The following is a 19086-nucleotide window of genomic DNA, read 5'->3' as shown; positions in this document are numbered from 1 at the left end:
TCCCTTGATCCTAGTGTATTATTTTTTGATATGTTGTTGGGTTCTATTACCTAGGATTTTATCAATTGTTGTTCTCTGTCTATATAGTATTGTTGTTAGCCCTGGAAAAGCATGTATATTGTTTGCTTTTGTAAGCAGAGTATTCTATATATGGCTATGAGGTCAATTTGGCTGGTTATATTCGTTAGTTCTGTCCGTTTTGTTTTCTTTTTAAAAGTTTCTTGCTATTTCCTCCTTTTGTCAAGAGTGGTGTATTAAAGTGTAACATTTGCCCATTTATATGTGGGTCATTACAAAATGTCCATTGTCTTAATACATAATGTTCTATCTTGCCTTCCTATTGCCACAAATTCTTCATCACAATCCCCATCATTTGGTGCATGTGCAGATTTTTAAGTCTTTTATTCTTGCACTAAAATGTCCTCAAAACCCAATTCATTGTCATTGAATTGATTCTCACATATTGCAACCCTATAAAAAGAGAGGGTTTCCATGACTGAACAACAATAGCAACAATCCTTTTTATTTTGAACTAGGTGAAGGTTTGTCGTGTTGTGTTGGCTTGTGGGTTCCTGTGATGATGGAAGCTATGCCATTTGTATTTGAAATATCAGCAGGGTCACCCAAAGTGAACGGGTTTCAGTGAAGCTTCCAGACTAAGAACAAACAATGAAGAAAGATTCGGGTTCCCACTTCAGAGGAAGTAGCTACTAAAAACTTTATGCATAACTTCAAAGCATTGTCAGATGCTGAGAACCTAATGAATGGAACAGAACATTGTTCAAGATATTGCCAGAGGATGGGTCAATAAATTCAGCCATTTTTCAAATTTATATAATAACAAAAGAAGGTACTGATGAAGAAATGGAAGAATGTCTTCAGTTGGAAATTGATCAGACCTGCATTCAAGATACATTGATAATTATTGGCAATGGGAAAGCAAAAGTTGGAAATAAAGAGGAAGAAACAATAATTAGAAAATATGGATTTGGTGATAGAAATGGAGTGGGATATAGCATGATATAATTTTATAAGACCGATGACTTGTTCATATGAAATACATTGTTTCTCAAGAACACAAATGGTAAGTATACACATGACCTTCTCCAGATGGGATACACAAAAATCAAATTAACTACATCTGTAGAAAGACATGATGGAGAAACTCAATATCAGGAGCAGATTGTGGGCTGACTGTGTAATACACCATCAATTGCTCATATGTAAATTTCAGGATAAAGCTGCAGAAAATTAAAACAAGTCCACAAGAGCCAAAATACAACCTTGAGTCTATCCCACCGAATTTCAAAAATATCCCAAGAACAGATTTTACACATTGAGTACTAATGTTAGAAGACATGATGAGCTGTGTGGAGGACATCAAGTACATCATTCAGGAAGAAAGCAAAGTCATTAAAAAGAAAGAAAAGTTTAAAGTGGATGTCAGAAGAGACTCATCCTATAGAATATCTAAGGTAAATGGAAGGCATGATAAAGTCAAAGAGATGAGTAGAAAATTTCAAAGGGTAGCTTGAGAAGACAAATATAATGAAATGCACAAAGAACTAGAGTTAGAAAACAAAAAGAGAACATACTCAGCATATCTGAAACTGAAATAACTCAAGAAAAATTCAAGCCTTGAGTTGACATATTGAAAGATTCTATGTGCAAAATATTGAATGATGCTGGAAGCATCCAAAGCATCCAAAGAAGATGGAAAGAATACACAGTGTTACTGTACCAAAAAGAGCTTGTTGACATTCTATAATTTCAGGAAGTAGCATATGATCAATAAGCAATGGTGCTGAAGGAAAAAGTTCAAGCTGTACTGAAAACATTATCCAAAGACAAGGCTCCAGGAATTGATGGTATACCAACTGAAATGTTTCAACAAGATCATGAAGCACTAACTTGTCTATTCCAGGGAATTTATGAGACATCCATATTTTTAACCACTTCCAAATACATGTGACCCCACAGAATGCTCAAATTATAGACCAATATCAGTGATATCACATTCCAGTAAAAATTCTACTGAAGATCATCCAACAACAGTTACAGCAGTACATTGACAGGGAGCTGACAGAGATTCAGGCTGGATTCAGAAGAGTATGTGCAATAAGTGACATTGTTGATGTCAAATGGATCTTGGATGAAAGCAGAGAATACTAGAAAGATGTTTACTTGTGTTTTATTGACTACGTCAATGTATTCAACTGTGTGGATCATAACAAACTATGGATAAACTTGAGAAGAATGGGGATTCTAGAACACTTCATTGTACTCCTGTGGAACTTGTATATGGATCAAGAGGCAAGTATAAGAAGAGAATAATGGAATACTTGATGGTTTAAAATCAGGAAAAGCGGGAAACAGGGTTGTACCCTCTCACCATAGTTATTCAATCTGTATACTGACAAAAGAATCAGAGGAGCTGGCATAAATGAAGAAGAATGTGGCATCAGGATTGGAAAAAGACTTACTAACAACCTGCAATATTCAGATGACACAAACTTGCTTACTGCAAGGGAGGAATAGTTGAAGCATTTGCTGATGAAGATCAAGGATTGCAGCCTTCAGTATGGATTACAAGTCGATGTAAAAAAGTCCCAAATCCTCACCAATAGGTAATATCATGATAAATGCAGAAGAGCTTGGCGTTGTGAAAGATTTTGTCCTTTTTGATCACACAATCAATGGTCATGAAAGCAGCAGTCCAGAGAACAGATGATGAATTGCATTAGCTAAATCTGCTGCACAAGATTTCTTTAGAGTATTCAAAAGCAAGGATGTTACTTTAAGGATTAAGGTGTGCCTGACCCAAGCCATGATATTTTCAAATGCCTCATATGCATGTGTAAGTTGGATATTGAATAAAGACTACTGGAAGAATCAATCCATTTGGATTGTGGTGCTGCAAAGAATATTGAAACTACCAAAAGACAAACTAATCTGTCTTGGAAGAAGTAGAGCCAGAGTGCCCATTAGAGGCAAGGATGGTGTGACTTCATCTTGCATGCTTTAAGCATGTTGTTAGGAAAGACCAGTCTCTGGAGAAAGACATAATGTTTGGTAAAGTAGAGGGGCAATGAAAGAGAGGAAGGCCCTCAGGGAGATGGATTGACACAGTGGTTGAAACAATGGTCTAAAGGAACAATTGTGTGTGTGGTGAAGGGCCATGCAGTGTTTCATTCTCTTGTTCATAAGTTCACCATGGGTCTGAACTGAATCAGCATCTACCAACAACAGGGTAATGTTTACAGAAAAGATTATAGTTTTACATTCATACGTATTTTGATTCAACTCATCCATTGTAATTTCCTCAATATACCATCTCTTATCCCACTTCCTCCCCATGCCTACAGTTTCCATTCCTCTTTTCCTTACCCTCTATAATTTGTCCTTAAGTAAATGCTACCCTTTTGATCTTAAATGGTTGATTATTCTAGTGTGGAGTTAAGTTCAGTTCCACATCTGAAAGGTAAGAGCCATAATCTTGGATGGTCTAATCAATATTTATCTCATGAGTAAGCCTTGTATCTTGAATGCTTTTTAGTTCTGTTCCACATTTTTCTCCTATTCCATTCAGGAACTTATAAACTGATCCTTTTCAGAGTAGTTGGTAGTGGTAGTGAGGGACCTAGAAAAAAATTAGAAATGGAAACTGTAAGTCTTTTCAGAAGCAGACAGCTTCATCTTTATTCCTTGTACTCTTGCACTATGCCAGTGCCAAATATATTTCTATGGAGTTGATTCTGACTCATAGCAATCCTGTAGGAATGTAAAATTATTCTGTGGGTTTTCTGAGACTGTAAATCTTTATTGGAGCAGACAGCTTCATTTTCTGTTGAGTGACTGATGGTTTTGAACTATAAATGTTACAAGTGGCAGTTCACAACTTAATTTGCTACACCATTAGGGGTCTTACACTACGCACTGCCATAGAGTCTGTCCTGGCTCATAGCAACTCTCTATATGGTTTAGGAGAGTTTAAATTTTTAAAGAACCGGATATCCTCATCTTTCTCCTGTGGACTAAAATTAAAAACCAAACCAAACTCACTGACATGGAGTCAATGCCAACTTATAGCCACCCTAAAGGCCTGGGTAGACCTGCCCCTGTGAGTTTCTGAAACTGTACCTCTTTATGGAATTAGAAAGCCTTGTTTTTCTCCTGTGGATATGGCTGGTGGTTTCATACTGCTGACTTTTCAGATCACAGCTAAATTCATAACCACTGTGCCACCAGGGCTAAAGTAAGGCTAAATAAGAACTGTTTGCACTTGTTCTGACTTACCAACAGATTCCATTTATAGACTTTAAAACACAGAAATGGATCTCATTAGTACTCATGGACTAGATTTTTGTTATTTGGAAACTGACTGTTAGGTTTCGAAAACTAATAAATAACTTATGTTAATTCTAGTTTTAGAGAGTTGTTTTATTTATTTATTTATTAGATTAAAGTAAGCTTTTATGAATGAAAGCAATTTTTTTATAGCACGTTCTTATAGACAAGAACAGGCCACCCATGGAAAGTATGGAGAGGCATGTGTTCATAAAAGTCTTGACCTTTATACACTTCCTCCCCTACTGGTCTCTTCCCACATCTACTCAGAAGGCATGATTCTGTGTATTGGGTTCATAGTAGATGTGCTCAAGTGTGCGTGTGTGACATGTGACATAACTGGCCCTTACAATACATGTTCAGGTTTTGAGTGGTTTTATTTAAGTGTGTATGTGACACAACTGATTCCTACCATCCATGTTCTTCCCTTAGCCTTTGTGTTAGTCCGGGTTAACTAGAGAAACAAATACCAGGAAACTCATATATGTATAAGAAAGGGATTTATTGGAAAGAGTAATTGTATATTAAGAAAACATCCCAGCCCAGTCCAGATCAAGTCCATAAATCTGATATTAGCCCATATGTCTAATACCAGTCTGTAAATTCCTCTTTAGACTCACTCAACACATGCAATGATGCTGAGTGCAAGATCACAGGCCAGTGGGTGGAAAGTCTTATGGCATTGGAAGCATCTTAGCACTGGCGTGGGTCTCCACATGGCTTCTCTAGCTCCAAGGCTCTAGCTGCCATTAGCATAGCTCTATGTGGCTTGTCAACAGGAGTGTCATGCAGGGAGCGAGTGTATCTAGTCTCCAGTGAGCTATTTATCTTCTTCTTTTTTAAATCATTTTATTGGGGGCTCATACAACTCTTTTCACAATCCATACATGCATCAATTGTATAAAGCACATTTGTACATTTGTTACCCTCATCATTCTCAAAACATTTTCTCTCCACTTTAGCCCCTGGCATCAGCTCCTCATTTCCCCCCTCCCTCCCCGCTCCCCCTCCCTTGTATCTTACACTCTCCGACATCTCCCTTCACCCAATTTTCTGTTGTCCATCCCCCAGGAGGAAGTTATATGTAGATCCTTATAATCGGTTCCCCCTCTCTACCCCACCCTCTCTCCACCCTCCCAGTATAGCCACTCTCACCACTGGTCTTGAAGGGATCATCCGTCCTGGATTCCCAGTGTCATGCCTCCAAATGAGGTCATCACGCTGTGACCTGATTGACAGGCTGGACTCCACCCCTTCACAAATTGACAGATTATGAAAATGCCACAGCCTTCTAGTGCTGGGATTGGCACACTTTTGAGACAGAAGAGCCAATACTGTCCCTCAAAACAATTTAAAAATTATTTGAAAGCTATAAATATATTTTGACCAACAAATGAAATCACCATGATCTGAATAATAACCTTTACAAATTTTCAATTTTACTGCAGAGTGTCATGTACTAAAGAGCCATATATGATTTGTGAACTTCAGTTTGCTGACTGTTGTTATGGTAAATGCTTGATCTCAGAAAATTCCACTCTCCTTTCTGGCTTGGCTGGATCTGGCTAATTGGTGAGCCTTTGGGGGGAAACTACCTCCGACCCTGAGCTTCCTATTTGTCATTCCTCACTCCAGGAGTATGGGCCCAAATCATTGGGACATGGGTCATTTGACAGCTTTCTGCTAAATGTGGGTTTTGGGGATTTGAATCCATTCCCTCCTACTGTTTTGGAAGGAGTCATCTGTCCAGGGCTCCATGATAAATAAAGGTTGAGGTACGATTCACATATTGGTATTCTTGAGAATTATATCCTTGGTTTAATATCATTTGTAATCTAATAGCTTCAGTTCTGGAAAAAGCAAAGTGGGTGAACAGTTCAAGGCTGGACCAAGCGTTATGAGAACAATAAAGATTACTAAGGGAACAGCTAGGGTAAGAGTAGTGACCACAGCCAAGAGGGGAGTCCTCTAAAGTTTGTTACCGACTCTAGAATTTCATTGCTATTGTCTTGAGCTTGCCTTGATATTTTGGCCAAGACAACATTACTCTTTAAGGTAAAGACAATTTCCTCCTTCAGAGGCTGTTAATAAGTCCACAGCTCTCTGGTTTTGTCACACAACATTGACTAGGGAATCCAATTTTTTTTCCCAGAGTAAAGCTAAAGTATCAATAGTTTTTACTAAATTTCTTGTGGTTTCTTTAGTGATGTTTTCTTGTAATCCTAAGGAGGTTCCTCCTGCTGTTATTACAGCAGTGGTCAATAGATTAAACAGAGTAAGGAGGGGCATTAGGGGCACTGCTTTCTTTACTAAGTACCTGCTAGATCACATGAGAAAAGGCAAAGAGATGTTATCCCAGGTGACCCTGATATTGGTAAGATAAAACCCAGTTAGCAGGTGCTTTTTCATCCTGGGACTAAGACCTAATAATCTTGAAAACCACAAATCCAGTACACTCTGACCTCAAGCCTTATTTGGTCGCCCACTTAGAGATTAATAAATTTTACAGGGGCACTTTCTCTTGTGGCATGTCTTCTATTTCCAGTTTTAAAAGATGTTCCCCACCACTGTAGTCATTGGGTCACAGAAGTGGCTGAAACTGGGGGATCTTCAAGTGTACTGACAAAGGTGGACGCATTGGTGTATTTCATAAAGAAGGAGCACCTGATAAGACTAAAAATGTAATGCCCATTGAGGTGTCTTGATTATGGTAAGACACCTGGAGGTCCCAGAGTCCTTGCTTAGGAAGGTATTTATTTCTCTAGGTGATCTCCCTTTGTAATAGGCCAAGGCTCCCGAAGTGTTTGTGTCTTAGCCAGTTAGGGTAATTTGGTTAAAGTGAAAATTTTTACACTAAATACCCTATGTGTTGCATCTTTGGAAGTAGGAAGACAGTAGATGAGCGCTGAACAGTTGTGGCGGCCATGGCTTTGGCATACTTAGTTTCTTTCCTTTTCTTCCTCTCCTAGGCCCAAGCTTCATTTACTGTCTCAATTGTAGAAAGTAGCATTGGCAACAGTGACAATCTGGTCTAAAATAGCTCCATCAGACTCCTAGACTAACTTCTGAAGCTTTTTACAGATATCTGATGTAGCCTATGTAAGGAATTTATCCTTTAGCATGATTTACCTTTCATGTGAGTCCAAATCTAAATTGGTATGCTTAATCGGGCCTTCTTTCAACCATTCCAAGACATTTACAGGGCTTTCATTAGGTTTGTAGTTTATGGTTGTAACTTTAGTGTAACTGATGCCCTTTAGCTGCCCTGACTTTAATTCATACTGGAAAGTGCTCCCATGCCCAACTTTCAGTAGAATTGTTAATTCTACATTGGCGAGTATCCGTGTGAAGCACAGCTGTTTCTCCTAAGTTAAATTATAGTGCAGGGTTTATAAATCATTCCGGGGATGAATTTTCCAGCTGTCTCTACTAGAGGTAGATCTCTGGAGGAGTCCTATTCCCTTTTAGCTTTCTTTAAAATTTTGGGTTTTTTTGTGTGGTTTGAGCTCTGTGGGCCTGGGCTGGGGTGGGGTGGGGGTGGGGGAGTACAATAGGGCCAGGAATTGAGGGGTTCTTGGCCCCTGGCGCTGGCTCCTTTACAGGGTGTGTCGTACATTTGGAACAAAGGTCTTTGCTGTCCCTCAAGAGGAAAAATGCTTGGACACAAGAGACTTCAGCCCATTTTCCTAGCCTCTTGCAGAAAAGATCTAACTGTACTAAGGTTGGGAGGCAGAGTTTTCTGTGTTCTGGCCAGGACTCCTCATCTCCTAGTCTATGCTGGGTCTAGGTTGTAGTGCAGTAGAACACTAGTTTTCACTTCTTTAGTCTTTGTCAGTCATATCTAGACCAGTTAGACAGGATGCAGTACAAAGACGTTCCCCCCAAAATGGAAACCTGATTGCTTATCCAGGAAACAAAAAACAACAGGTTAGAGAGACTGGCATCTAAAGGTATTATCCAGATGTTCCAGTGTCTTGGAACCAAAGGACCCAAGGCAGACGTCGACAGTCAGGACTCAGGTTTAGACCTTTGACCAAGCCGTGACTATTTTCTAGAAGGCAAGCCAGATGTTTGGGGACCACTGGCTCATTGATGGTGGTACACAGATTAGTGCAGCGGGGAAAAGTTGGCAATTCGGGAACTGTGGGACCTGTCTTCCAGCTAACTCTGAATGTAGCCTCATATTGGGGAAGTTGGGATCCCCAGTTAAGTACTTGTTAACCCAATAAAATTGGAACCAAGATGTAAATAGCCCAATGTATGGTGTCATCTCCTATGTAGTGAGAAAGTCAACACAAGAACTGCTTTTTAAAACTCTTGAATGCTCTTTGGAACAAGATGGTGAGTAATTGTCTAAACACCTGACTTTGCAAAGGCTTGTGGGCCAATGCTTGACAAAAGACAAGGGCTCCCTCGACCCTTGGTTATTCTATAAGTTGGAGGTAAGATGTCTGGAGGGCCAGGAAAGGGGTTAGGTAACCAATAATTTTAGCTCCCATGGACATGTGGCTGAACTGTTGGGTGGCTATCCATGGGGAAAGGAGTCCATTTTTTTCTTTAAAAAAAGTCATTTTACTGGGGGCTCATACAACTCTGTTCACAATCCATCCATCCATCAATTGTGTAAAGCACATTTGTACATCCATTGCCCTCATCATTCTCAAGGCATTTTCTCTCCACTTTAGCCCCTGGCATCAGCTCCTCATTTTCCCCCCTCCCTCCCTGCTCCCCTCTCCCTCATGAACCCTTGATAATTTATAAATTATTATTTTGTCATATCTTACACTGTCCAACGTCTCCCTTCACCCACTTTTCTGTTGTCCATCCCCCAGGGAGGAGGTTATACGTAGAACCCTGTAATTGGTTCCCCCTCTCTACCCCACCCTCCCTCCATGAAAGGAGTCCATTTTCATGATGATATAGAAGATTGTGCACCTAGCTTTCTGGCAGACTTTTAGTAAGGCCAGGAGATAAAAGGTGGAGGTCTCATTAGACTTCCACAGAGAAAAAGATAGTGATCAAATGGCATGGGCCAATGGCAGTTATGTAAGTGGAAAAGGAGACAGCCAAAATGGAGGGAAAGAAAAAAAAAGCTGGAAGAAAGATTTAGGAGTGGAGGCATAGGGCCATGGTAGCAACACAGGCAACATGTTTTCCTATGGCATAGGAGAGAAGGAAACTCAATTGCACTAGAGTAGAAAGGTTGTGGGTGGTCAGGTATAGTACCTGAGCAGCCTTTTTGTTAGATCACTGGGCCGCCAATCTTTAACTATGCTTCCCAGAAGAGTAGGGTGCTTTTGCTTAAACTCTGCAAACCAAACTCACTTCCTCTGAATCAATTCTGCCTCAAAGTAACTCCATAAGACAGGGTAGAACTGCCCCTATGGACCTCTGAGAATGTCACTGTTAACAGGAGCAGAAATCCTCATCTCTCTTCTGTAGAACAGCTGGTGGTCTCAAACTCCAAATTGGGTTAGTAGCCTAATATGTAACTCACTAAGCCACTAGGAATCCTCTGCTTCTGCTTAAGAGGTGATAAATGAGTTCTGAAAAGAAGAGAAGTGAACAGGAGGTGGAACAGAGATTATTGCCTGGTTCTAGGGATAGGAAAACTTTGTCTCAAGCCTGGGAAGCTTACCTTGGAAGGCTATTTGAATCAGGAGGAATATCTGAGTCACTGCCACAAATATATTATGTTATGAGATGCTTTTTTTCTGTTTTGCTTCTTGGTGTAGAAAGTATTCACACAGCAGAAGCACGGTAGTTTATGACTGAAAGCAAAGTTTTTGCAAGTACATTCTCACAGAGAAGAACAGGCTACCTCCCTTAACTGTGAAGAAGCCTGAGGGACTTGTTTTTAAAATAACTTCCTGGCTCCTTTTCTCCTCTGTGGGTTCACAATTGCAGAAAAAGAAAGGAAGGAAGGAAGGGAGGAAAGAAAAGAAAAGTTGATTTCACCCAACTTGCCAAGAATGAAGTATTTGTAGCCTTTACCTCCTGTAAAATGATTATTCCTTTGAAAATGATGCTTATGATTACAACTGCTTTCAATAGAGTGACAAGGAAGATTTTTGCTAACCCAGAAGGCTGCACAATTTGGCCATGGGAAGAATTCTAAGCAGTATCTTTTGACAGATAACAAAGTGGAACATCTATGATAAGCCCACAAACATGCCCTTGAAAATATTGTGCCATTCCTGGGCATTGGCTTCTGTATTCCTTGAATGATCCAGATCTCTGTACAGCACTGATTTATTTCAGATTCTTTGTTGGAGCATGCCACATAATGACATATTTGACACCCCTTTCCCATCCAGAGAGAGGTTTGGCTTTTTTTTGTTGAATATGGGTTTACATTTTCACTGGCTAATAGATTGCCAGAAAGTAGACTGTACATATAAGGAGAATCATACAACTCAAAATTCAGTTTGTTTTTGTTAAGAATTCTCAGTTTCATATTTTTAATGAATACTTTCTTATATTTTAGAAGGGGGAAAGATTAAAGAATTGTGCAAAACCCATTTTGAATATCGGCATCAACAATATTGTACATTTTTATTGTTATCACTTATAACTTGCACTCAATATTTCATATAATTAATATACAGAAAGTATTGTGTGCTAAACTTGTATTTCTTGATTGTTGAAATTAGCAAGTGAAAAAATTTAAATGATTTTGAAAAAGCCTTGCTGGTAATCATCCACAGTTAACTATTTTCCCATTTGCAGTACAGGTTTTTCATTTGTCTGGCTCATTTGAAATTGGTCTTTGATAATACATTTGGGCACTGATAGCTGTATGTATAACTGATTTTCTCAAATAGCTTTGTGATTCAAGAGCAGTGTGTGCTTTCTATGGCTTCATCACAATTCTACATTTGCTTTTGTCTATGCTAAACAAACCTTTCTCAAATATAAGCAGAAACTACTATTGTGGGTAAAAGAAGAGGGGTAACAACAAACTTGCTTATGAACCTTGATTTTATTTCTTATTAGACCTAATCTATGAGTGACTAACCCCCCCTGACAACTTTTCATTGTAGAATATAAACTCTACAGGGGCAAGAATTTTTGCTTTTTTGGTGTACTCTTATATTCCTAGTATTCGCAACATAAATCATTGATGGACTACAATCAATTTATTCATTGTTGAATGAATAAATCTTTTGAAAGCTGTTGTAAGAATTAATAATAAATGTAAAGCATTTAGTATACTGCCTGGTTGATTGTCCTGACGTGTCACCAAGTTGTTTCCAACCAATAGTGACCCCATGGACAACAAAACAAAACATTGCCCGGTCCTGCGCCATCCTCTCAGTTATACCGATGCTTGAGTCCATAGTTGCAGTCACTGTGTCAGTTCATCACTTTGAGGGCCTCCCACTTGTTCGCTGCCATTCTACTTTAACAAACATGCTGTCCTTCTCCTGGGACTAGATTCTCTTGACCACAGGTCCAAAGTATGTGACACAAAGTCTTGCCATTCTTGTCTCTAAAGAGCACTCTGGCCCTACTTCCCAGACAGATTTGTTTCTTCTTCTGGCTGTCCATGGTACTTTCAGTATTCTTCTCCAGCACCACAATTCGAATTCATTGATTCTTCTTCAGTCTTTCTTATCCAATTTCCAACTTTCACATATACATGAGGTGATTGAAAATTCCACGGCTTGGGTTAGGCATGCACCTTAATAATCAACGCAGCATTCTTACTTCTGAATACTCTAAAGAGGTCTTGTGCAGCAGATTTACCAAATGTAATATGCCTTTTGATCTCTTCATTGATGCTTCCATGAGCATTGATTGTGGAGCCTAGCAAGACAAAATCCTTGACAACTTCAACCGTTTCTCCATTTATCATGATTTGATTGGTCCAGTTGTGAAGGTTTGGGTCTTCTTTACAGTGAGTTGTAATTCATACTGAGGCTGCAATCCTTTATCCTCATTAGTAAATGCCTCAAGTTTTCCTCAGTTTCAGCAAGAAAGTTTGTGTCATCTCCTTATCGCAGTTTGTTAATAAGCCTTCCTCCAATCCTGATGCCACATTCTTATTCATATAGTTCAGCTTCTCTGATGAGTTGCTCATCATAGAGGTTGAATAAGTATGGCGAGAAGGTTCAACCCTGATGCTATTTTTTCCTGATTTTAAACTATGCAGTATTCTCTTGTTCTGTTCACACAACTGCTTCTTGATCCATGTGCAAGTTCTACATGAGCATAATGAAGTGCCCTAGAGTTCCCTTTCCTCTCAAGGCTATCTATAGTTTGCTATCATCCACACAATTGAATGTTTTGTCATAGTCAATAAAATACAAGTAAACATCTTTCTGGTATTCTCTGCTTTGAACCTCAGTCCATCTAACATCAGAAATGATAGCCCTTGTTCCATACCTCTTCTGAATCCATCCTGAACCTCTGGAAGGTCCATGTCAATGTACTGCTATAACAGTTGTTGGATGATCTTCAGCAAATATTTATTTTCATATGATATCAATTATATTGTTCTACAATTTGAGTACTCAGTTTGGTCAAGTTTCTTTGAAGGGGTACAGATCTGTATCTCTTCCAGTCATTGGCCAAGTCACTATCTTCCGAATTTCCTGGCATAGATGCATAAGTACTTCCAGTGCTTATCAGATTGTTGACACATTTCACTTGGTATTTCATCAAATCTTGGAGCCCTATTTTTGGTTAATGCTTTCAGAGCAGCTTGAACATCTTCTTTCAGCACTTCCTTTAGGCTTTGCTCATGTGCCAACTACTGAAAATGCTGTATGTCAACTAGTTATTTGTGGTACAGCGACTCCGTGTATACTTTCCCTGTTCTTTTGATGTTTACTGCATCATTCAATATATTGCCCATATAATCTTTCAAGATAGCAACTTGAGGCTTGAAAAATTTCCTGAGTTCCTTCACTTTAAGATATACTAAGCATGTTCTTTCTTTTTTGTTTCTCACTTTATGTCTTTCACATTTTGTTATAATATTTGGCTTTGTCTTCTTGAGTTGCCCTTTGATATTTTCTATTTAGCTCTTTAACTTGATCATTTCATCTGTTTTCCTTAGCCACTCTACAACTAAGAGCAAGTATCAGAGTGTGTCCCAACACCACTTTGATCTTTGCTTTCTTTCTTAATGTTTTAATGATCTACGCTTTCTATATAAATGATGTTCTTGATGTCCTCTCACAGCTCATCAGATCTTCTTTCATTAGTGTTCAATGTGTAAAATCTGTTCTTGAGATATTCTCAAAATTCAGGTAGGATAGACTCAAGGTTGTATTTTGTTTTTTGTGGACTTGTTTTCATTTTCTTAAACTTTATACTGAACTTACATGTGAGCAATTGATGGTATGTTTCACAATCATCCCCTGGCCCAGTTTTAGCTGCTGATACCCAACTCCTCCATCATCTCTTCCCACCACACTCCAAACCAAGCTCAGTGACATCAAGTCAATGTTGACTCATAGGGACCTGTGTGTGTCCAGGAGTAGAACTTTACAGGAGTAGAAAGCCTCGTCTTTCTGCCAAGGAACAGCTGGAAGTTTTGAACTGTTGGCCTTGTGGATCACAACCCAACTCATAACCACTATGCCACCAGGACCCCTGCTCTTCCCACAAATGTAGTCAGTTTGATTTCTGTGTGTTCCATCTGGAGAAGTCCATGTATTGTGTTGTAAAAAGGTATTTGCTGTGAGCAAGCCGTGGCTCAAACAACATTCTATCATGCTATCAGCTCTGTTCCTATCACCAAGCCAATATTTTCCAACTATTGCTCTTTTCTCTTTGTTTTCAACTTTTACATTGCAATTGCCAGTAAATGTTGGTGTGTATTAAGTGTGTTTGATCAATTTCCTACTGAAGACAATTGTAGAATTCTTCAATGTCTTCTTCGCTAGCTTTCCTGGTTGTTTCAGAAATTTGGTTAATAGTTTTAATGATTGGATTTCCTTGAAGGTAGATGCATTTAATCCTATCACAGACAGCATTGTACTTAGGAGTAGATACTGAAATGACCTTTCTGAAAATGTATGCAATTCCATTCAGCTTGATTGTGTTATTCCTGGCATAGCAAACTGTATGGTTTTCTGATTCAAAATGGCCAATATCAGTCCATTTCGTGTACTAATGCTCAGGTCAGGATATTGATCTTTATGCGTTCCAATTAATTTTTGAGAACTTCCAATTTTCCTAGATTCGTACTTCTAATATTCCGAGATATGATTATTGTATGTTTTCAGCTATTTATGCCTACTTTGAGTTGTGTTCCATCAATAAATGAAGATCCCAAAGGTTCCACTCCCACAAGCTTTACTCCATTCATGTCAGCATGGTCCACTCTCCTTTGAAACAGTAATTCCTAATCAATCACATTTCAAGTGCTCTTTGGCCTGAAGGGCCTATCCTTTGTCATTATCTCTGACAATGCTGTGGTTCCAATTCTTAGGCATCTAACATCTGAAAATATTTTGTTTCTATGCATAAGGTTTTCAGGGACTACTTCCTCCGAAGTGTGCAGCCCTTCTTTGTAGTCTGTTCTTAGTCTACTTCTTTAAGGGAGTTGATTTCTAGGTGGTGTTATCCTGTATGTTGATCTCAGGTTTATATCTGCTGTGGTTATTCTCTGTTCAAACAACTCCTTTTAGAAATTTGTAAAGCTCGTTTTATAAAAACAAATTCTTCTAATTTTTCCTTATCTGGATATACACTTATATCTCCATTATATTTAAGGGATACTTTTTCTGGATATAGATTCTTGGCTTGCAACTTTTTAAGAATTTTGTTTTTATAATTTTATTGCCATTTTTTTATGAGTAAGTGATCTGGAGGATTTTAACATTTTATTTATGTTTTATTATTTATTTTCCTTTTTGTATGTGTAAAATAACACATATACAGAAAATCATACTATGTTTGGTTGTATAGCACATCTCATCAAAACAGTGACAGAATCCCACTAACTTCCCTCCCACCACCACCATTTATGTGATTCTTTTTTCTCTTTTTCCTTTCCCACCCATCCATCCTCTTTACCTTTCTGTCCCTTCCACCCCTTCCTCTCCTCTCCCTGTAGCCTCATTATAGTCTTTAAAGTCTTACCTTTGGTGTTAAAACCATTTAAAATTTTCCTTTATAATGTCTCATACTTGCCTTCACAAAGAGATTACTGAAGATAAGGGTCACAAAAATAGATGTGCCGGGCTATCAATTGGAAGTGTCTGAGGTCTTAAGGGCTTGTATTCAAACAAGCAGCCATCTAAGTGAGGAGTCAACTAAGTCCACACAGAATAGGCTCACCAGCATGTGTGATCCAAAAATGAGGATAACAAAATTCAAATATGATGTAGGGAAAAGAATCAGTACTTAAATTGTGAACACCCAGTTTGTAGAAGACTATGGTGGACGGTTGGAACCCAAAGCCCATATGCAGAGTATCTAGTCATATTAAGCCTCTGGCAGATCCCCTCTGCAGATCCCCGGACAGCTTTACTATTAGACAGATATTATTATAAACTTGATTATGGTGGATTGAATCGTGGTATAATATGATACTTGGTCAGTTGACCTAACCTGAATTTGCTCTAGGCACAAATATTTCTCACTTGTTCCACAACAGAAACCTTTTCTCTAACTTCTAAAATATTTTTAACGGTCTTTTCTTTCTTACTCATTATTTTAATCTTTATATTATTATTGTTTTCTTCTTTCTGTTTTGTTTTTAATAGTTTCTGTTAGGTCTCTCCATGTATGAAGCACAGAAGGAGTCGATGCATACAGACGATACTGATGCAATGGTTTATTGGGAGTGAGGGAGGGGGTGGGGAGAGAGTTTGAGGGGAATTGGGGAGCAATCAATGAATATAGGAGGGAGAAGGGAGCATTAGAACTGATTATGTATATGGAACTCTTGAAAAGTGATTTAACTATGTAAGTGTATGATAGTTAAATGTTATAATAAGAAAACTACTGAAGAAGAAGAACAAGAAGAAGGAGGAGAAGAAAGAAACAAAGTTTGGCCTATGGTTACCATGAAAGGAGGAAGAAGAATTTTTGATTAGGGGACATTGAGTTTATTTTAATGGTGGTGGAACAATTTGGAGAGTTCTCAATAGTGGTTTTATAACACGATGAGTCTAATCAATAGCACTGAAATATACATGCAGAATATGTGGAATTGGAGAATGTTTTGTCTTGTATATTTTTGCCACAATTGAAAAAAATTAATTTCACGACATTGAATACAAAGAAGAAAATGTTCCAAAATTGATTGTGGTAAAGGTTGTAAAACTCTCCTTAATATGATTGAATAATTGAATTGTATGATATGTGGATGAAGTGCCAATAAACCTATTAAAAAAGAAGGAAGAAACTGTTGGCTCCCATAAGAATTTACAACCTCAGGAGCAGTTCTACTCTGCCCTATAGGGTTGCTGTGAGACAGAATTATATCTAACACTTTTAATTTTTTTCTGGGTTAGGTGTAGAATTCTGTGATTATTGACAAAAGTCACGTAACCCCTAAAGATGTAGAATATTTATGTCTTCTCAAAATGTTTTCTTAAGCTTCTCTGTAGTTAACCTGCCCTACGTCTACCCCAGCCTCTGGGATCTGATCTGAGTTTTATGCCTGTTCTAGAATTTGCAATAAATAATATCCTATCATAAAAATTATATAATAAAATATTAATTTTTATAAGATTTACTTTGCTGAACATAGTGCCTTCCACTTTTGTACATATCTTGAGGTATTTAACAGGCTGTTCATTTTTTAAAAGTATGCATAATATTCCATTGTGTGTATGTACCAGAACTTATCCATTCCTGCATAGATTTTTTTTTTATCGTTCCCATTTTGCTACTATAGGAATTACTGAAATATATATGGGTCTGCATATGTCTGTTTGCACTTTTGTTCTTTATTTCATTAGGGTATACACAAAGTAGAGAGATTGCAGGATCATAATACATTTGCATTAGCGTTTGTTTAAGGAAGCACCATACTGATTTCCATAGTGGTTGTATAATACTGCAATCCCACTAGCATTGAATGCCATTCTTTCCACATCCTCTCTAGCATATCTCTTTTAAAACAATTGTTAAAAGTCTGTGTGAGGTGGTATCTCACCACTGTTTTAATTTTTATTTCTCTGATAGCTAATGAACACAAACATTTCATCATGTGATTGTTGACCAGTTGAATGATATTTTTAGTAAATTGTGTATTCATGTCATACCATTTTGGATTTAGTTATTTCTATTTTTTGTTCTTGTTAAGGTATTCTAGTTTTCTATAGATTTTTGAAATTAGTCCTTTATCTGATATATCATCGCCAAATATTTTTCCTAATCTGTGAGTTTTCTTTTCACTCTCTTGATATATATAGATGTCACATTTTAGAAGGTTGCAGTTCTCTATTTTGTTGGTGTTTTTCATGATGTTAATTAGTATATTTATGCCTTGTACTAGGGCCCTTACATTTGTCCCTGTGCTTTCACTGATGTTCTTTATGCTTCTATGGTTCATATTTAGGTCCTTTTAATTTTAATTTTTTGTGCTATAATTAGCCTATAATTATAATTGTATAAATAGCCTATCACACATGCAATGGTTCAAACATATCAAGAAGGGTTGTAAAATTATTGCCACAATAAACTTTGGGACATTTTCTTCCTTCTTATACCCCATGATATTGATGCCCCATTTCCCCTCTCCTCCCCTTCATTGCCTCCAGGAAATCATTAATCCAGTTGTCTTCAAACATATCCTGATTCCCCTATACAGATAAATGCACAAAACAAAGGCTAACAACCAACAATGACCCAGCAGCAATGACCATATAAAACAGATAAAGACCTCAATCTAAGATAAAGCAGAATAAAGGGGGGGAAAGGAAAGAAAATTAAAAAACATAGAATAGATTCACATTATATCCAGTGGAAGATCAAATAACAAGGTGCTACATCCCAGCCTAAGTACAGTTGCTAAAGTTTACATTAAAATGCTCTTTGTCTGATACTAAGGTTGTTATCATTACTACTCTATGTGTAGTGGGGATTCACCTGGGAATCAATCCACATAGGGATCCTGCAGATGGATTTTGGGTTACCAGTATCATCAATAGGTTTCCACAAACTGGGTGTTTAGAATTTAGGGACTGGCACCAATTTCTCCCCTGTGTTTGCATCTTATTATTTACAATCCTTGGTCAAACAGGTTGGTATGTTTCTTCAATGTGGACTTAGATGATTATTTGCTTAGTTTAATCTATCTTGAGCTTTTGTACATTGTGTGAGGTATGAACCCTTTTTCACTCATTTGGAGGTGGAAATTCAATTTTGACAGCACCATTTAATGAAAAGAGTATCTCTTCCCCCACTTAAACAAGACCAGGTGGTATAGTGGTTATGAATTGTGCTGCTAACTGCAAGGTCATCAGTTCAAAACCACCAGCTGCTCTGCAGGGGAAAGGCAGTTTTCTACTTCAATATAGTTACAGTCTTAGAAACTCAGAGGGACAGTTCTATTCTGTTCTACAGGGTCACTATGAGTCAGAATCAAATAGATGGCAATGAGTTTAGTTTTCGGTTTGAGACCTTCATCAAAGATCAGGTGTCTATAGGTTCTTCATTATATTTCTGGGCTCTCTGATCTATTCCATTGATTTATGTATCTATTGTGGTACCATACCAATAAGTCTTCCTATCCATGAACACAAGCCCACAAGCACTATATTAAGTCTT

At 38.0% G+C, this 19086-nt stretch overlaps 1 protein-coding gene and 1 pseudogene across 1 annotated transcript in view; both read left to right on the top strand.

Moving 5' to 3' along the window:
* The window catches only part of EDA (ectodysplasin A), a 558670-nt gene that overhangs the window by 78192 nt on the left and 461392 nt on the right, over positions 1-19086 (top strand). The window lies entirely within an intron of this gene.
* LOC101642219 lies at positions 3433-10748 on the top strand (annotated as a pseudogene).

The sequence above is a fragment of the Echinops telfairi genome, unplaced genomic scaffold (assembly GCF_000313985.2).
Source record: "Echinops telfairi isolate 266 unplaced genomic scaffold, ASM31398v2 ScPeMD7_7415;HRSCAF=8453, whole genome shotgun sequence".
NCBI classification, from domain to species: Eukaryota; Metazoa; Chordata; class Mammalia; order Afrosoricida; family Tenrecidae; genus Echinops; species Echinops telfairi.
This window is presented reverse-complemented; position numbering and strand designations above follow the sequence as displayed.